This window comes from Rhinolophus sinicus, linkage group LG01, assembly GCF_036562045.2.
Source record: "Rhinolophus sinicus isolate RSC01 linkage group LG01, ASM3656204v1, whole genome shotgun sequence".
Taxonomy (NCBI): Eukaryota; Metazoa; Chordata; class Mammalia; order Chiroptera; family Rhinolophidae; genus Rhinolophus; species Rhinolophus sinicus.
The window spans coordinates 152218576-152234785 of NC_133751.1; the positions used below are offsets into that span (position 1 = coordinate 152218576).

At 33.2% G+C, this 16210-nt stretch overlaps 1 protein-coding gene and 1 non-coding gene across 3 annotated transcripts in view; both read left to right on the plus strand.

Moving 5' to 3' along the window:
- CSRNP3 (cysteine and serine rich nuclear protein 3) overlaps positions 1 to 16210 on the plus strand; it is a 192821-nt gene that overhangs the window by 49738 nt on the left and 126873 nt on the right. The window lies entirely within an intron of this gene.
- TRNAT-AGU (transfer RNA threonine (anticodon AGU)) lies at positions 2485 to 2558 on the plus strand. The gene has a single exon. It is a non-coding gene; the product is annotated as a tRNA-Thr (tRNA).

Consider the following 16210-nt stretch of genomic DNA (forward strand, 5'->3'; position numbering starts at 1 on the left):
ATGCCTGTACCATTTTGCATTCCCCCTGTCAGTGAATGAGAGTTTCTGTTGCTCCACATTCTCTCTACCGTTTGCTGATGTCAGTGTTTTGAGTTTTGGCTATTGTAATAGATATGTAGTGCTATCTGATTGTTTTAATTTGCATTTTCCTAATGACATGATGTGAAACATATTTTCTTATGGTTATTTTCCATCTGTATATTTTCTTTGATGAGGTGTCTGTTCAGGTCTTTGGTCCATTTTTCAATCATTTTTTTTTTTTTTTCTTTCTTCCTCTTGTTGGATATTAAGAGTTCTTTGTATATTTTATTTTTTCCCAAATTTTACTGAGTTGTTTTCTATTGTTGAGCTGTGAGAGTTCTTTTTAAATATTCTGGATAAAAATACTTTGGGAGATGTGCAATTTGTAAACATTTTATTCCCTTTCTATGGCTTGTTTTTTGTATTCTAGACTGTTTTTTCTCAGAGAGTTTTTATTTTTGATGAAGTCATATTTATCATGTTTTCTTTTATGCTTATTGGTTTTGGTATTATATCTAAGAGCTCTTTGCCTAACCCAAAGATTTTCACCTATTTTTCATCTAAATGTTTTATAATTTCAGTTTTACATTTAGGTATATAATCAATTTTGCATAAGATTTTGTATAAGAGACTGAAGTTCAATATTTTGCATAGACATTCAACTGTTCCATCACCATTTTTTAAAAAGACTATCTTTTCTCCATTAAATTGCCTTTGGACCTTTGTCAAAACTCAATTGTATTTGTGTGGATCAATTTCTGTCCTCTCGAGTCTGTCCTATTGGTATGTGCATTTATAGTTTTTCCCATTAACACACTGTCTTGATTACTGTAGCTTTATAGTAAGTCTTGAGATCAGATAATGGGTATCCTTTTCTTTTTCAAAATTGCTTTGGTATTTTGATTCCTTTGCCTTGCCCTATAATTTTCAGCATCAACTTGTTGCTATTTACAAAAAAATCCTGCTGGGATTTTGATTGAAAATTCATTGATGTATATTAGAAAAGGCTCCAATTTTACTTAAATAAGGAAAGACATTTTAAATAACATTCACTGCATGTATAAGATACAAAAATATCAATATTATTAAAATCTAGAAAGTTGTTACACATCACTAAGAAAAGAATACCTCATTGGGATAATTGGCAAGGCCCTGTGGGAACTTTTTACAAAAGAATTTTCAGTCACTTCTCAACTTAAAAAAAAAAAGTTCAACATAATTATCAAAGACATTTGATATGTAATGGTCATATAAACAAATATGACTGAGAAATAATGTGGCATACTAACATCATTTTTAAGATTAGACTGAACTTTGAGTTCATTTTTACTCTCTGTGGTAATTTAAGCAAACTGTTTAAATTTTCTAATGTTCAGACACTTTACAAGTAAAGTAGATACAAAGTCTGGCATATTGTAAACACACAAATGTGGATTATTATCATAAATACATTCAATGTTGGTAAAGATGTGGGGAAATGAAGCCTATCATACTATAAGTGATGGACAGGTAAATAGGTTCAACTTTTCTAGAAGGCAATTTGTTATTATCAAATAATCTTACTCCTTGCCTAATCTTTGACCTAGGGGTTCCAGATTATTTTTAAAAACTTCCATGAGATAATTAGTTATGAACTCAAAACTATGTACACAAAATATTCATTGAGGTTGTAAATATAAAACAATGAAAATGAGAACCTGCATGACTGAAAATAATGAGATAACTAAATCATTAAATATCTATGTAAAGTAATATTCTGAGATGGTTAAATAAAAGTGTATCTATAGCATTTTTTATTATTGGAGACCCATCTGAAATACAATAAGTGAAAAATGAGGCTATAAAATAGCTTTCACAGTATGATGCCCTTTATGCTTTTAAATTATGTATGTGCATGGAAGAAGGGATGATTATGTAAATTCATGTGTATGTGTGGATGCACATACACATGTATAATAAAAGTGGTTAGGTGTAAATTTAATTTATTGCCTTATGTTTTTCAGTAGTCTCCTAATTTCCTGAAAACAGGTCTTATTATTAAAATAAAGATAATTTAACAGATGAAATGTAAAGGGATAGAAAATCATAAACTATATAAAAAGATAATCAGCCAACTACTTGAAACATTTATTTCATAGTTTCAGTGAAGGGTGATTAGCCTCATTATTTAAAGATATCCACAAATTAATAACAATAAGATTCCAGTAGAAAAATGTAAGAACAACATGCATAAGAAATAAGTATGAATAGCTAATAACACACGGATACTTCATCTTCAATGGTACTCAAAGAAATGTGAATAAAATGTTATTTTATGTTTATCAAATTAGCAAAAGATTTTTATTGCACATCTTTTTCACTGTCATATACTGTTGATGAAAATATATTAGTAGCAAAATATGTTAAGAAACTTTTATATGCTTATTGTTTCTTATCTTAAAAAAAAACCAATAGATTTGGGGTGGCCGGTTAGCTCAGTTGGTTAGAGCGTGGTGCTAGTAACACCAGGGTTGCCGGTTCAATCCCCGCATGGGCCACTGTGAGCTGCACCCTCCTTAAAAAAAAGAAAAATAAAATAAAATAAACTGTTATATTAAAAAAAAAAAGCAATAAATTTTCAGACAAAAGGAAGTGTATCATGGCATTATATTATTATATAATTGTTTGAAACATTGAAAATACATGTTCTGTATTTGGAGAATTATTTAAAAAATTGTGGTACATCCAGAAGGCAGATAGTATTTTACAGCCACTAAAATATCACTTATAAGAAAGTTTAATGACGTGAAAAATACTCAGAAAAAGTTAGATGAGAAAAATAGACATGAGAAAGTTGAGATAATATATAAATTCAATATATAATAGCATTAAAGTAAATTAAAGACTGGGAGAAGTTAAACCAAAATAGTCACAAATATTTTAAAATAACATAAATATTATAAATAGTATTTGAAGTACAAATATTTCCTTTCAAAAGTAGAATGACAAATGATTTTTCCTTTTACTTTATTCATTTAGAAATGTTCATAAATTTTATTGGAAAAAAAAACAACCCAGAAAACTGCTTATTTCTTCCCTGACCCAACTCTTTTCCTGCTACTGTGTTCACCATCTCAGTTAAAAGTAGCCTAAGTCAGGATCCTGCAAAGTAACTGAGATTATTCCTTCTCGTTCATCCATCACTTCCAGAAAATGATGACCAAATTCTACTGAGTTTTTTCCTCATGCTATTTCTCATCCCCTCCCGAGACTTGTATTGTCACTACCACCACTTTAATTCCATTGCTCTTCATCTATCACGTGGATAAAAGTGGTAGCCAATTGATGTGTTTCCTTGTTTGCATCCTTCAGATCCATTCTCAGTACAGCTGCCCAGAGGCTCAATCTAGAAAAAAATATCTGACCATGACCTTCATTCACTCTCTTAAATATATTCAAAGATTTCCCATACATTGATCAGATCCAAGCTCTTGTCTCAATTATCCATCTGCCTTTTGCATTCTTCTTCAGCATCTTCGCTCACCATGCTCAGTTTGATTCTACATTTCGTCAGTCCTGAACTCTTTTATAGTCACCCCCTTAGTTTCATACATACTTGTTCTTGTTTGGAATATTATTTTCATCTCCTCCTCCCCTTTCTTCGCTTCACTCGCTTTTTATGCTGAAATGCTTGTGAGTAGATCTAGTGACTCCTCCTTCAGAAAGTCTTTTCTGAGCACTTTTCATGTTTTAGGACCTTATGTTTACTGTCAGATAATTGACGACTTTATTCAAATTATTTATTTACATGCTATCCTCCCCTTAGACCAGTGAACTCCAAACCATAATGCATATAACCTATGGGGTAGACAAGATCTTTTGAGAAGCCAAGTAAAATTATTAGTGTTTACTATATGTATGTTTCCTCATCATTTCTCACATCTATGCTTAAATATCATATGATTTAAATAATATATTTGTACAGTAATGCATTACATTATATATAAATACATATATAGGAGTGGAGTACATGCAGAAACTTTTTTTTACTGGTGGGAATGTATGATTAAAACGATTGAAGACCTTGCACTGAAGCTACAGAAAGGTGAGGAATATGGCTTATTTATCCAGAGCACATAGCAAAGCGCTTGACACATAGGGACTTTGTTGAACTTAACAGAAATTAAAATTTTAGCAAACTCCTATCCACAGTTAGGAAGTTAGTTATGAAGATTATAAATTTGGCTTAAGGTGGGAAATTCTCATTTACTAAACCTGATGTCTAAGAGAATTAGAGGGAATTTGAGAGAAAAAAATAAAAAGCAGTAGAGAAAAATCCATACTAAAGTGACTTTCATGATTGCAAAGTTTTTAAATTGCAAAGAATAAGAACAGATGTATGCTTATAGTTTCCCAAAGGAATCTACAAGCAACATTGTCATAGACTAGAAGATCTGCGAGGATTTACTGAAGGGAGTATACATTTTCAAAGCAAATGAAATTCTGAGCATAGAGTATGTTATTTGACCCCAAGTCTACAAGCTCAGAACCTATAAGTTCTTTAAAAATTTCTTTTACAGGGAGCTGCCCAAATTATATCGTATTTGTATTTGTATGGGGATACTTGCCAATCAGTTTCAATACTAATCTGATAGAAGGGCCTGAAGTCCAAACCAGAAGAAGCATTCCATTCCAATAGGTTTGATTATCTTATAGTGAATGACTCCTAATTTTCATAATATTATAGTTCTAGTTATCTATAATTCCAAACAAAGAATGTAGGGAAAATGTACAGAAAAGCCATCTTTAGGGTTTCTATTAAGGACAAATAGATACACAAATGAATGAATAAAATATTTACAAACTATTTTGGTGTTGTCTTTAGGGTTAAGTTGAAAGTAACTATCTAAACACCACATCAGATGATGGAAAAAATGTTTCTAATTAGGTTTTTAAAAAATTTTTGTAAGTATGATGAATTAAGAGGCCCTCTTGGATTTCTTATTCAATGTTATTGCTCTATGTTTTCCTGCCCTTTTTTTATTTTATTTTAAGCAGAGCACATTCAATTTAGTTGTTTCTTTAGGTTTTTAAATCAAACCAAAAATAACCATCTAAAAATTTGTGTTTCTCTTGGACAGTTTTATCTCGTTCTAAGGCACACATTTCCTGAAACAATGTTATTTTTATCTCACTTATGACTACCTTTAAGAATTTGAAGAAATAAAACTATATAGGAGAAGATCCAAGATGGCAGATTAGGTAAACTCTATGCCTGCTTTCCCAGCATCACATCAAATTTACAACTAAATTATAGAACAATCAGTGTAAAGAATCATCCGAAGACTAGCTGAACAGAAACCATATAACTAAGGATATAAAAAAGAGGCCACTTCAAGACTGAAAAAATAAATATTTTAATTAAAAATAAGCAAAAAAAAGGGGAACGAAATATATGGTAGAGATCTTTCTCATATGGCATCGTAGATTAAGAAAAAATAAAACTGACAGATGAAACCTATTTTAGAATAGCTAAAAAAAATCTTAGCAATTATATATATATGTATGTATATGTGTATGTATATGTATATGTATATGTATATGTATATGAAATATATACAGGTAACCCCCATATAACACGGTTGTTAGGTCCCTAAAAAGTGCCATGTTATGAGAATCTGTGTTACACAAAACAAAGAACTAGTACAAAAAAGGGAGTGAGCTTCCAAAAATTTAAAAACATACTGTTATATTTTTAATTAAGAGAAATGTCTTTATTAAAGCAATTTTCACTAAATGTATAACATATTACTATGTATTAATGTTTTCTTCATCATCACTACTAAGCACCATTAACCGAGGGGATTTCTTTTTGACAAGATATCTTCATCCTCTGAACGTAATACTCCATGAACAAAACGGATTTAAAATTCTAATACATTTTAAAATTCTGCAGTCAAATCTGATACGATGTCCACACTTGAATGAAAAATTTCAAATGAGATAGCTTTTGCTCTTAAAAGCTCTTATTATGTTCTGTGTTGTTCGGGGATTTTCCTAATTTCGAATGAGATATGCTTTGCTCTCAAAAGATCTTATTACGCTCCATGTTGTTCGGGGATTTCTCTAATTCTCAAACCATGTTAGAGTGAAACTGTGTTGTAGAAGCGCCACGTTATACAGAGGTTACCTGTATTTTATTCATCAAAATGATTTTTCAAAACATAATGATATGATTTGTTTTGAACACAAACACTTAAGGAATTATCCTTAACATAGGTTTGATTTTCACTTGTCAATATCATATAACTATTTCTTGTACATCCAGTAAAGGTGGTGGCTTTATCTTTTTCTTAAATACAGTATAAACTGGAAGTGCTGATAACTGGCTGCAATTTTATGCTTTATTTTATCTCTAGGTATTTTATTTCTTAGGTCTTTAAACAAACAAATATAGTATAAATAATGGTCAAAAAATACAAAAGTACAATCAGAGTAACATAACTGACTCATTTCTAAACTCTCCTTAATCATTATTATCCTCATCTCAGACTGAGGGACTATTCTACTTTGAAATCCATTTTCAGTGCCTCCTGTAGCAATGGGAATCCCTCACTAGGCCATCTCTCCTTGACAGTCTCATGAGGTTAAAGGGCATAACAAGTGCTAAAAGAAGGCCAAGCTGCCTCATGCTCACATTGTGTGATCTATGTTGAAACTTCCAGAGGTTTATTGATGCAGTGGGACTAGAAAAATGAGAGCAGAGCCAATTTTCTCCATGGCCTTCACCCTTTCTCACACACCACAAGATAACCACTGTTATCAAAAGGAAACTAGAATTTTCCTCTTCTGTTTTTTGTCATGCTAAAATAATGGGATTTCTTTTTCTTCTCAAGGACGTTTTACTGGGTTAAATATAAATGTTTAAGTAGGATAGTGCTTACATTCAGAACAAGTAGTGTATTTCCATTTCTTCTCTCTCTTACTGATATATAAATAATAGTATTAAAATAATCTTATATTTAAAATTGAAGCCATTACACCAACTTGAGGAGAGTTACAAAATTGTGTTTATAAATAGGCAAAATATATACGATGATATTTTTTGTTTTCATAATACCTATCATAGAAGATTTATGTTGATTAAAACAATACAACATACAATGAATCCTAAACCTAGGAGAGAATGATTCTTCTCATAACTGTAAAATTTGAAAAAAATATAAAGAAAGAAAATAAGGTAATAATAAGATGTATGTAGTAAAATTATCAAAGATTGTACTGCTTTCTGTAGTGAAGGCACATCTATGCTTTAAAATTAAAATAATCACAACTAGGTGTATTTCATTTAGACAAGGGCTGAAAACTAAAGATATACTTTGGCCATCATAGTCTTTTTCTTTTTTTAAATTCAATTTTCTGATTTTCTACTACCCAGTTTCTTATTGTGAGCTACTTCATGTTTTTTTTTCAACTGTCTGAACTTGAGGTTGTGTGAGTTTGATACGCCAGCTTTAAAAAGTTATTGCATGATTTAAAAAACATTGACGTGTGTAGGGCAGTTTTTCTTATATACTATCGGCAGATATGTAAATTCTTTGCAATGCTTTTGACAGTAGTATTTGGCAATATTTATTAGACTATTAATTCCTTTGAATTTTCCATCTCCCTGAAGTTATTCTACAGAAACACTCATATAGGTGCATAAAAGATGTTCAGTGATAAATTGATGAAGAGTAAAAACTCACAAACCTTCCAAATACCTGTCAATAGGTATTAGTTTAATAAATTACAGTAAATCCATATAATGGAATATCATATAGCTCTTTAATAAAAGAATGATATAGTTCTAATATACCCTAACGTGGAAGGACATCAAATAAATGTTATTAAGTAAAACAAACAAAGTGGCAAAATATTTTCATGTTTCTGTAAATAATTATCACTTATTAAAATAATAACACATTAGTATATTGCTAATGTAAACCAAATCGGTAATGGTAGCTATCAAAGGGTGGGATTATGGTGGACTTCCTGTATTCTACACCTATATTCCTGTAACATTTAAATTATTAGAACAAGCATACATGACACACAATAAAAAGCTAAGATATAGACACTGAAAGCACTGAAACATATAAAAAATAATTAGATAAGATGTAAATTTCCTATATTTATATCTGAGGCATAGTTTGGCTATTGATACAGTAAGAATAATGGTATGCAATATGGTTCAAGTTGTAAACACTTATTGGATTATGTTTAGAAGCTTTTAGGTACTTTTTGTCTTTTTATTTATATGATAAAATACATTTTTAGAGGTAGAAGTAAAATGTTACTCATTCTCAAAAAGAAGAAAAACACTTAAATATTTAGGTACATGTTCTTCATAGACATAAAAAGAAACATTTGGAGCCTCATGAAAAGTTTTAGGCTGGGGACCAAGTCTATTCTAAATGCTTTAGATGTCTATTTTTCTGACTCACACTTTAAAATTCTACAGTAATCTGTTTTGAAAGATAAAAACAAAAAAACAATGTATTCCTCCTGCTGTTGAGAAGAAAAAATTGTCAGCTCTGCCTTAATCATGAACCAGGCAGTGGGTTGCAAATAAACTTGGCAAAATTTAGATGCCCTGTCCTTGTAGACCATTTGGTCTACAAATGGACAGATGATATACAAGATGGCCTTCCCGTCATCAAGGATAGAATCAAGAATGAGGCAACTTGCATGCAGGAGAAGAAATTTGTGTGCTAGCCTTGGAAAATTTTATGTCTGACTTGATCACAACGACAGGTTTATTGCCATGATGAGGGAGAATTAAAACCTTGCTGTCCTAGAGAGGAACTCGAAAATGAAGAGGGGATCACAGTCTGGAAAATGAGATCATGGCTTGGACTATTGTCATCATTATCAATAACAAACATATCCTGAGAACTCACCAGATGAAAGGCATTGAATTAAGTGCAGTGAGGCTGATATTATAAAACCCACATGAGAAGCTGACAGAATGATATATATTTTACACAGTTTATTTAATGATATATTTAGTCATGTTAGCCATCACCAGAATTAGTAACATTTGAAAGTTTCTGTTTCCCATGAAACTATGACTCCTCAGAAAAATGCAGACAAAATTTTCATGTTAAATCAGAGGTTCTCTTCATTCATATGTTCTTGGTTTTACTTTAACTTGATTTTCTCAGGTTCACACTAGAGATAGAAAACACAATCTGGTTTTGAACTCCAGGGTACACACACATTCGTGTGCTGGTAATATGGTTACACAATTCTTTTTAATTAAATCTTCACCAAATATGTCAACAACCTTTCTGAGCATTTGTCACTTTAAATACAAAGTGTCATATATTCTAGTAGCTTGTCAGGTAGTACTACTAGTTTTGTTATTGTTTTAATCTTAGTTCAGGACAGACAACCTCAAAGTTTTAGAATGCAGATGCATTTGACCTCATATTTATTTACTATTAATCATGCTTATACAATTTTCTTCAGAATGCATGTGAGTATTCTTTTTATTCCTCCCTAAGAGTGAATAGACTAATATTTCTGCAATGTCTCCATAAATTTCAACTAAATATAGTTTTTACATGATTCCACCTGTCAATGAACATGCCAGTATCCAATGACCACATGAAAACCATCCTTATCACTTAAAATATTTGTTTCATCAAGTGACAAGTAGACTGTCTTTATGACTTGTATATTTTTTCTAGATGTTTATTGACCCCACCTTTATAAAATTTCGTTTAGAATTTCTTGAGTTTGTAACGTTAAACATGTGCCAAGCCCTTCAATACATTGAACAGAAATGTGTATAAGAATATTTGAGCTCTGACTATTCTACAGGGACACAGGTACAGACGCAGATTCTGGCAGTATCTGCCATCCTTCCAAAAGTTAAGTGGATCATTTAATCATGATCCACTATATGGAGTTCTTTCATGTGTGTCAGTTATTGGGCACATTAAATGCTACCACAGGAGAACAAGATTTTAAATTGTGTTTTCAATTAAATAGTGAATAAACAATATGCCTTATTATTATTTAAGATGTGCTGTAAGACCATATGTTGTTATACTTGGTACAGCCATTCTTTCCACATGGTATCAGATGTATGGTAGTCCCCATCAAGAAGCTGAAAACAGAATTTATAAAACAAACAATCAAACAGGAAACTCTTCCTTCCCTTTCCTCTCACTATCTCAGTGGACTCTACAAAAGAACCATCCACAACAGCCCAGATCTCTCTTTTTCACATTGCGCTATTGTTTCTACTGCCCAGGACATAAGATAAATCAACTTCTTCAAATGTCAGGAGAGAAGAATGGTGGATAGCAAACTCTATTGTTACTGACCCATTCAATTCTGTGCTGCTTTTCAGTGGGGACACAAAAAAAGGGACAAAGCAAGGAGAAAAGAAGCTACTTACTGAGTGTCAGTGGGTTTACAGATCCCAACCTCGTGAGTACTGAGCTATAGGGATTTGTTTATCACATGGTGAAGATATTCAGAGCCCAAATAAAGTCCCTTAGTGCCAGAAACCTCACCTCACATTTTCCAAATGAGAATGTCCGTGGATGCTATGATGTAACGAATGATATTTATCTGCTCTTTCAAATCAGCATTATGAGTAGCCAAAAGTTTTATCATCATCAATTAATATTTTCTGTCAGTATTATAAGTGTAAATGGGAGAAAAATATTATTACTAACTTTAAATTCATTTGTTTTGAATTATTAGCAATTCAGAATGTAACACATCCTCTCATAATTTTTTTTTTTTTTTTTACGTTTCATTTATGGTACCTCAAAGAAGTAATCAGAACTTCCTTTTTCTGTGTGCTCTAAATGCTTTTTTCACTTTTTTCTTCTGTTTTTCCTTTTCACCGCCCTCCCCTTTCTATTTTCTTCTCTTCTGATTGATCTCAGAGTTTCCTTCTGCCAACCTTAATTACATTTACAACCTAGAACTGCTGTTTGCCTTCCATTCTTATTTTTGATTTGTTCAAAAAACACTTATTATCTCCCATGGGCACTGGCACTGAAAATCCTAAGTGAAGAAGAAATAGCTTCTGCCTTAAGGAAACTACAGATTTCCTTTTCCTTTTGGCTTCTGCAAAGGAATTAGAAAAGCAAAACCAGAATGGCTGAGGATAAAGGAAGCCGATGGAGTTGACCTTTAGCATTATTAGCAAGGACCCACTGCTCTAGCAGTATCGCCATCAGTTCAGTGATGGCTACAATTCCTTTAAAGCACAAAATCTTTCATTCGACACTATAGGAATGTCTATAAATACAAACACCCCCGAGAGAAATCTAGTTAATTAAGCTCTTCCTATGTGGGACTCCCATGGTGCATTGTTTAATTTATTTTATTATCATTATTTTATACCATCTTGCCTCTAATTGTGCTATCTCCCAAAAACCGGTAGGAGAAAAGTGGGACAGATGATTTTGAGGCTCTGGCATTCCAATCTCCAATGATACCTTCCTTCCTCTCACTAGAATTCTTACTTCTTTGAAGACTGTATTAGCTGCCTCTACTTTCCCATATTCTTCATAAAATGATTAGCTCTGTGTTCTCTGCCACTTGCCCACTGTCCCCATTTCCATTCTATCTCTTCCTCCATAACTCTTAGGGAAGAAGGGGCATGTCTAGTCTTTCATTATGTAGCCTTAAAAAGCCATTTTGTGGAATTGCTTTTGAAATGGATCATTGACATTTCCAATGGCTTTCTCCAGTATCTTTCCTTGACATTTCGCCCACTTTTTCATAATCATCTCCATGGATAGAAATAGATATTCTATTCCTCTGCTTCAGTTGAAGTATCTCCCCCTCATTAATTAAAAAATAATGAAATGGCTTCTTTTTGCATTGAGTCTTGACTTATTTTTTGGAATGTGACAATACATTTGTGAATACTATTTCAGGGACACACTCATCATCTGTGAAGGATCTAGTGTCTGTCCCCATTGCTGTGTACTGGCCTTAGCAGATTCTCAAATAGCAAAAATTGCTGAGTAGAACATTTCTATCACTTCTTACTCTACAATCATCCCAAACATATTTAGGCTCCCCCCCACCCCCACAAATTTGGTGAAGAAATAATCTTAATGATGGACTATAGCAAAAATGAACTATCATGGGGTAGCGGGTTGAAAAGGTGAGGTGGGTGCTATTTAAGCAACTGTGACAGACTTCAATTTTCTTTGAGTCTTGTCTTTTTTTCTTAAAAATCCATGCAAGTATTTGCATTCAACTCTATAGTATACTTACATGTATCATAATACAATAGGATATTTTGATGACTTGAAGCATTTTCTTCAAGTATTTTCAGTAAAACGAACAGATCAATATGCACTACTTTTACTCTGGTTTCCTAAGTCTATCATACCTCCCTTGATAGAAAAGGAGGACTAGACAAGAATTTGCTTTTCCCTTCACTCTATTGAACTAGGCTACTGAATTTTCATGGCTAACCTACTTGATTTTCTTCCTCATCGTGTACACACCCACTTTCCCCCTTACTCCTACGTAAGCTGACATTTTACCTGACATTAATGTAAAAGACTCACCTGTTGGTTCAATATTTGATTATTTTTCCTTATTGCTTATGTGTTTTAAACATTTTTACATAGCTCCTTTTAAGATATGTTTTCACTGAGAACTCCAAGAAGACAAAGACTTTGTTCTATAGTATAATTTACAGTGTGGGTACATAGCCAATGTGTAACAAGATGTTTAATAACTGCATTTTGGTGATAATTAAAACATTTTTTGACAGTTTTCTTTATATAACCTTCTAGCTTGAACTAATTTGGATTTATATTGCATCCAGGTGGTTGCCTGATATGGTTAACAGAAAGATAAAAGTAGGCAATTATAGTAATAATAGTTGGTATAAGAAAAAGCATAAATTTAAAACATTAATTTAATATGTACCTGGGATCTTTTTTTTGTGTGTGAGGCTGATTCTTGGTTAGGAATGTCTGTTAGAGATTATGCTGGAGCAAATTGTAAGAAACTTTCCTTGCTTATAACGAGAGGTGCTGGAATTCAGAACACATCTATAGGTGAAGCCTTATCCTTGAAGTTAAGAGAACTCCAGAGTTGCTGGTCATATGCCAGTGAACTCAAAGGATGAAATGCCAGAAGTGTTTTGACCTGTAGACCATCGCCCAATAAAACAGCGTGAATTGCAATGCTCTCCTGTCCAAACCTCCCTCCTATTACTGTTCCTGGAGAGCACAGTGCATTCTCTCACTGAGGCATGGGTGTTGGCCGGCAACCAGTTCTCTCCCTCTTTTTGCTCTCAAATGCATTGAATACGCTGTTGAACTTGTTTATATTATTTGCTTCAGTGGCTTGCCCTGGCAAATTACTCCCTGTCTTTATTGTTAAATTCAGTGTACTGGTAGTGTTTTAATTTAGGTTTGTAGCCCAGTGTTTAACATTTCCACTAGTCTAAACAATGTTTGGGTAAGTTGATATTCTCTCTGAGACAGAAGCTTATAATGCTTATCTCTTCCTCTATTTGGAGGTCTTTTACCCAATACCTAGAAAGTCTTTATTTTTGCATTTAAAATTATCTTAATTCTATGGGAAACATAATTAATACCTATGTTCTTGTTTTTTCTCTACTGTTATCTCCTTGGGATGCTTACCTGTGAAGTCAGCCGCTCCCCATTCTCTGCTCACTCAGCCCTGGAGACATGCAGACTTTCCCCCTCTATTTCACAAGACACCTCATTGATCTTTCTAGTTTTATTGCACCAGTTCTTTGTTTTCCACAGGAATCCCTGCTGGCTTGTCCCTACAGTATTCCTGCTGAATTCTGAATTACCTACTTAGTCTAAATCTCTAAATTCTGAACTCTGGATTCAAGTAATGTTGAGGGGAACTCAGCTGCCTGGCCCTGCTTGAAAGAAATAGTCCATTTTCTGTGGTTAGTAGTTTGATAGTCCTTCTATATTTATCTTTAACGTAATTTCTGGATAATTTGTGTAATTTATGCATCTAGAAATAACATCACAGGAACATTTTGCATATACTTTTAAAAATCAAATATTTTTATGTGGCAGGCTTTTTTCTGAAAAAGTATGCCTTTCCAAAGAAAATGTTACATTATAACATCTTGTATTGCCCTGACTCCTTGAATTTGGAGTCAGTATTTTATATTCCATCAATCAATCAACCTCTTTTACTTGAATATCCATCCATCTACAGGGTCAGTTACTGTTCAGAGTTGAAAGTCTAGCTCAGTCTATATCTGGAGCTCTGGCCTCCTTCTGTCTCATTTCTTGTCAAGTTATCACATCATCTCTACCAACTGGATTTTTTTAGACAATGAGGAAGGGCTGTCAGGTTCTTTTACGTATTGTATAACTCACATATGGGAGATTAGAGATGTTTGTAAAGGAAAAGCCCTTTTGCCTTATTTTCTATGTGATGGCTTTTCCCATAGTTGCTGGAATTCGGCTTCTCAGTACTCACGAGCAGTGTAGAGGCTGTGCAACAGGACACTCGCTGTCCTAAGGCCTCGTTCCTCTGTTTTAGCTACTTTAGAGTGACCTAATTGGAGGTCTGCCTACCACATAATAGGTGATATCTCCCCTCAAAGTTTTCTGCCCATTTGATGACACATATTCTTCTCTCCACACATCTAGAGCACTGTGGGGCATCCGGCCCAGGTGACACACACCCTGGGATACAAAGATGAATTAGATCTATGTCTGTAGTGACCACAAATCCAGATGCAATGTCTGCTGACCTCTCAAGTTGTCACTGTAGATCTCATACCCCTCAGCAGCTCTTTCTGCTCTAAATGTTTAGGCCGTACACTGAGCAGTTAGCCCCATCTCTTCCACTGTGCACTCAGTGAAGGCACAAGTCTCCGATTACCCCAGGTTTAGGGTGAATGCTTATATTTGCCAAGGTAGGGGAGTATAGACTCAATTATTCCCTTCTATAGATTTTGTATTCTTCAAAGTCTTTATATAGCATCATAAAGGCAAGATCGTGTAGGTAGAGGGCAAACCTGCCCTCTTACCAATGAGGAAACTGAGACTTTGGTGGTCAGTGAGACTTTGGTGGTCAGGTGATTTGTCCAAAGTCTTGGCTAGCTCTAGAACTTGAAAATCTGTTCACTCCTGCAGTATCCTTGCTGGCAGTTTCCAAATACAGCTATTGCAGCCTGGAATAGTGATTAGAATTTTTAAAGACTGTTTTCCATATTGCCCATTCCCTTCCAGAACTTTGATACACCATTCTAACACTCCTGACATTCTATTCCCTTCTCTGCAAAATTAGTTTGTCTAATGCAGAATATCACTGATGGGACTGTTCTGGACGAGTGAATGGTATGGAGAAAATAAAAGTGTTGAGAACCAGGCCTTTGAGAATTAGATAAAGCTTTCTGGGGGGGGGGGGAAAAGCCCATACACACACATTTTTGCATATAATTTTCTTGGACTCATAAATCTCTTAACTTACTAGTACCATTGAGTGTTGATCCTGTCAACATTAATGAATATATGCGTATATAATATATACACACATATATATTATATATAAGGTATACATTATAAAGTATATATAGTGAAATACAAATGTGTGTATGTATATGTATACATATGCATGTATATATATATGTGTGTGTGTGTATATATATATATATGTATATAAAACACTTAAAAAGACTCCAACAATTGATTAAAAAACATTAGCTTTTTTTTTCAGTTGTCAGTATGTTACAAATCTCTTTTCATCTCATCAAATGTCACTAACCTCATAATAATGTGTCTACATTGTATGGGTGTATCAAATTATATGATAAATTATCTGCTTCTAAACAGTGAGATTATTTATATTTTCCCACTATTCATAATGATCCTTAGATTTAAAATTTTAAATACATACACGGTTGTTCTCCCTGCATCAATGCCTAGAAATGAATTTTCAGACTTTTGATAAGAGATGCCAAATAAATGGACATTTACCTTGTAACCATTCTAGTTGCAAATGATTGTAACGTTCTCTCTTGGTAATAGGTTTTTACCTTGGAATATACGTGATTATTTAGGAATAGTCATACTCTTTAAGATCTCTGGTGCAAATTTTTATGGAGTATTCAAGAGTAAATCTGAATGATTTTTTTTTTTTCTGAATTTACCAAGAATCTGTGTGTAGT